Source organism: Procambarus clarkii, chromosome 41 (genome assembly GCF_040958095.1).
Source record: "Procambarus clarkii isolate CNS0578487 chromosome 41, FALCON_Pclarkii_2.0, whole genome shotgun sequence".
NCBI classification, from domain to species: Eukaryota; Metazoa; Arthropoda; class Malacostraca; order Decapoda; family Cambaridae; genus Procambarus; species Procambarus clarkii.
In genome coordinates, this window is record NC_091190.1 from 36,921,361 (window position 1) to 36,926,918 (window position 5,558).

Below are 5,558 nucleotides of genomic sequence, written 5' to 3' on the forward strand. Positions count from 1 at the left end.
GGATGTCATTGCTTAGTGATAATACAGAGTGTAACACATCGATTAGAAAATAGTAATTTCATAGATTTTGTCCAATAGTGCAAATTTTTTATTTTTTTTTATTTATATTTTTACATGCGTACATGCGAAGAAATACAATAAAACAAGAACGAACAGAACACAAATACAAATACAAAATCACAAAACATAAAAAGACAAATACACTAAATACCGGCCTGAAGGGCCGATAACAAAAACACAACAATGAGCATAAACACAATGTAACACAGTAAACAATGAACAACAATACAATATAGGAGGGGAATGGAAATAAACACAAGAAAACTACACAAATTACAAAATCACAAAATCACAGAAAATACCGGCCTGAAGGGCCTCTTATCTTAAGTTATCTTAAGATGATTTCGGGGCTTTTTAGTGTCCCCGCTGCCCGGTCCTCGACCAGGCCTCCACCCCCAGGAAGCAGCCCGTGACAGCTGACTAACACCCAGGTACCTATTTTACTGCTAGGTAACATGAGCATAGGGTGAAAGAAACTCTGCCCAATGTTTCTCGCCGGCGCCTGGGATCGAACCTGGGACCACAGGATCACAAGTCCAACGTGCTGTCCGCTCGGCCGACCGGCTCCCGACAACAAAAACCAAGCATAATGGTAGATAGTAGAAAAAGAACAGTGCAAGACTTGTCGTCAGTTTTAAGAGTACAGGCAAGCATGCGTAAGGCAAACAGATCACAAGAGCACTAATCACAAAGGCACAAAGTTGTAAATTACCAAATACACAAGAGATCGGTCTGAGGGGCTGACAACAAAAACAATAAGCACAACAGTACAGCAGTACAATTACAAAGTACCCAAACCCACACCCAACAACCCAACCCTTGAAACAACACAAAACAAGTCCATTGGCCCCGAAACCCACACGGAGAGGTACAAATACATAACAACAACAAATTAAAGAAAATACTCCCACACACGCACATAAACAGACACAACACCACAATACATAGCACACACACATACAAAAAAAAATCACTTAAAAGGAGGAAATACGTCAATGGGAGGCAAATGTTTCTCAGGAAACTCATGCATAGGATATTTCCACTTATAGGCCTCCCACACTAAGTACTCCCTGTCGGTAGGACAACGATCCCCCTGCTTCAGGGGGGCGTGCATAAACTCAGGAATCATCTGATCAGGCGGAAGTGGCAGCACCCTGAGCTGGGTGGCAGTAGTCGCATAATGAGGTAAGGCAGAGCGAAAGGAGGCAGAAGACATGGAAGAAGCAGACGCAGGCCTCCGAGACGGCCCCGCCGCCGGTGTGAGAGTTTTTATGAGAATTTGTGGAATAAATTGAAATTGGTATAAGGAATTTTAGCTCGGAAAATGTCTAAGAATTTTCTTTATTCTTTAACCTTTATTCCTGTCGTGATATTCAACTAGGTCGCCTGAGGAAGGACTTGCTTAGCTAACACACCAGTGTAGTAAACAGCTCATTCCTCACTTTGGGACTATGTATGAACAATTGACTAGGCGCGAGCAAACGCCGAGACCCCAATGAAAATTGAAATCCCCTCCACTAGGCCGCCGACCTTCGCCAATCGCCGAAGCGAATCTAGCGAGTAAGTCACGGGCTCTCCCAAGAATAATTTATTGTTGTGTGGTGCCGTATATTTGATCCAAAGCTCAGAATTAGTCTCAATTTTATTAGTCGAGTGTGAAGAACATTTGCATAACAATAATAATGTGTGGGGTGTAACGAAAAGACAGTGTTAACCATAACAACTTAGTTTATTCAATAAAGTACTAACTACTACAACAAAACAAAAAGAAATGTCAATGACGTTACTCGAAATCCTTCCCGTGACACTATCAATGACAGCTAGAAACCAGCCCCTCGGACTGCATAATGAACTAACTCGAACATAAGCGTGAACACAGAGGAATCAACAAGAAACAAGAACTAACAGATCTATAATCACAATTACAACAAATGACACAGTAGATTCTGAAATACGTCTCCAGTAACCTCCTAACTGTTCTACGCCTCAGTGCAGTCTACACCTGCAATGGCGGTTGCAATGCAATCAAATCAGTAGTCTTTCAATGACAACAATAACTAATGGGTTCACTGGCAACTCCAGCACCCTTTCTCCAATTAATCCTTACGTTAACACTCCGTCCCACGGAATATCAACAATCAATAACAATTGATTTACGTTAATAACACAATAGCATTTACGTTAATTTAATTTAATAATTCTTACAACTGTCACTAGTAACGCGGAAATTACACAACACTCTACCCATCGAGCATTCAGTGAGAAAATCCCATTAATCCCTGTACTACCAGACAGCTGATTAATCTCTTTACTAGTTACGTTAATTTACGTTAATCGGTTACTAATCACTCAGCGATGATAAACTCTGATTTACAATGTCCAAAGTGCTAAGAGAACGGTAATCACTCGTGATTACCTTTAGAGTAATTAATTACTATCCTCAAGATCAATAATTAAACAATTAAAATACGCAACCTTTCACACTGGCTCAGCAGTTTACATTAAGGTATGAATTCCGTCTAAGCCTTCCATACTCAGACCAATTCAGTTGGCTAATAACAGTAATTAGCCCCACGTTTACGTTATTCTAAAATGACGTTACTCCTCCCACAAGTCAATCAAGTGCCGGTACTTCCGGGCAGATAACAACGTTACGTTAATGGAACAATGTAGCCTTTGTGTGAGTCGATCAAACAAGGATCGAGGTTAATTACTTTGACTTCCTGAAACACGTCAATTACCCGGCCCACTGACCGTTAATTACAACAGACAATACTCTAATTCTTATCTGGCTGATGGCTAGGCTCCTCGAGACTACCGTAGCTGCTTGCAGGAAAGTAAATTAACCCAAACGTATTCTACGTTACTCATGGTTACGTTATATTAATCGCCTCGCAATCACCTCACTGAATACTGGACTTCGATGTCCTACCAGATAACCAGGAGAATATATGTGTACCCAAGTACTCGTCTACAGCCGAGTTCCCCCACGACAATGACAAATCACACTAACAAATCACAGTGATTTACATTACAATCCGGTTGCAATGACAAAACTGCAGAACCTAGTAATATAACCTACAGGACATGAACCCCCTAGAACTTACTGAACTGCAATCACATACGGTGATGCTCAACACTAGCAACAATCACCATCAAATAACAACCCCTTTGCAATAACACACACGGCAAGTACTCTAATTTCCAAATATTAGAATACTGCACACACTTACTTACTTACTGTTGCAAATAACCCCTAGAACATAGGTCAAAATATTTCAATCACCACACAGTAAATAACACAATAACACTGGGCACCGTGACACTATGATTATATATATGTATATATATATATATATATATATATATATATATATATATATATATATATATATATATATATATATATATATATATATATATATATATATATATATATATATATATAATTACTGCTGACACATGTAGCCTACAGCTATCAAACATTATTGGGAACACTAAAGAGATCTCGCACTCCTTAAATCACATGGGTGAGTGATTTATCGATCACGCATGTCGATAAACACTCTCGAGAGTTACCTTACTCGACAGAGCGGTGGCGGTCTCTCCAGACAGCCTTGTCACTCACCAAATTCTACCAAAATTACGTTAATACATATATATATATATATATATATATATAAATATAAATCACACTTGTCACGGCCCTGGGAACAATACAAAAAATTAAGACCACACTGTGGTACACTCCACAATAATCATTGCCAGGAATCACTGGCGTTACACATACCTGAGCGCTCAGTGTTGGAATTCCACACCTGCAAGACCACACATGGAAATGATATCACTCCGTCCCACGGACGATCAAAAATGATTACCACAATGATATAATATAATTATTACATGGACATCCTCTCAGTCCTTGGCTAATCTATGTATACTCTGTTCCCATGTGTACCCACACACACACACACACTGTACGTCTGTGTACACCGTCAGTCCAGAGGGACTTAAGTCCCTCTGGACTGACAAGATGACACAAAGGTGAATATCTCCTCGCCCACAATTCACTTCACCTCACAGGTGCTACGTGACAATGTGATGGAACACTTGACCTCGAATTCAATCTTTAGAGACTACTAATCACCAGAAATACACACATAGGTACTTACTCATTCACACTGCCGGCTACACACCATTCTCATACATCAGGCACCCCGATATAGGTGGCTGGCTCGCACAGGGTGGCGTAGGTGGCGGTAATACCTTACGTGGTATTTATTCGAAAAATTGTCGCACACTCGAACCCCGTTCGTACTCAGGTGACGCGCACAACGATAGTGTCTCACACCAACATGGGAAATTTGCCTTAACACTGACACGAATTTCCCCGTTCCCATCGACTGCTACAGAGCACTAGCAAGTCTAATCAACACTGTTATGGGATCTACGAGCCTGTTACTGCTCGTATGCACATTCCCCACGATCCCAGATCACTGTACCTCTACCCCCTGTACACAGTGTCTTAAACCCCTCCAAGCGACGACTTCGGCCGGATTCTGTGACGACCGCTGTCGTTGGTGAAGCAGGAAGCATCAGCAGTTGAGTAGTCCAGCCACCACGACGCCCTATACTTCAATTTGGCCGAATTGAGTACAGAGAGAGTCTTGACAAGGTGGCAGCTGGGTTCAGAATGATGCTCACACCGACGACTCCCGCGTCCTTCTCGAAATAACCAATGAGAGGAAGGCATACAGCGACCTACCCCTCTCATCCAATCAGCGACGGTGTAGCATAGCCCGTAGGGCAGCTCCAAGATGGCCGACCAACATGGCGGCTCAAGATGTTTACTAAGATGGCGGCTGTTTCCATGACAACGACTCAAGTAGCCAGCGAGCGCGGGAGGCCCACAGCTCACCCACGCCTGGGCCTAGCTGTTCCCGCGCAAAGTTGTCTCCCTCATGCCATACAAGGAGATGATGCTATCAGCTCTAGTACTGTCCACAGACATGCTACCCCGGCCAGGGTAACATTTATGGACTGCTGATGACTGGGGCTCTCACATGAGCCCAAACACTAGATGTTTCGGTTGCTGGTTACCAAACTTAAGTCCGCCCACTTAACAAGTGCACTTAACAAGTGTACTGGCTCCCACAGGCATAAGAGCACTATTGTAAGTAAGCTGGTGAACCATCTCCTCACAGCCGGACGCACTGGAGAAGAAGATGAAGGCTGCCGAGACAGCAACCCCACACCCGACACCGCAGGAGATGCAGGAGAGACGGTCGGAAACGGGAGAAGCGGCAAAACCGCCGCCGATGAACCAGGGGACGAAACTGGGGGCACAGAACCCCCAGAGCGAGCAGTCTTCTGTAACACCACCACCAGGTCTCCACGCTCTCCAGCAGGAGGAACCACCCCCCCCCCCCCCACGCAGAACCGGAACCATCCGACGCAGACGACGCACCGGAAGCAAGCTCCACAGGCACCTCACTAGA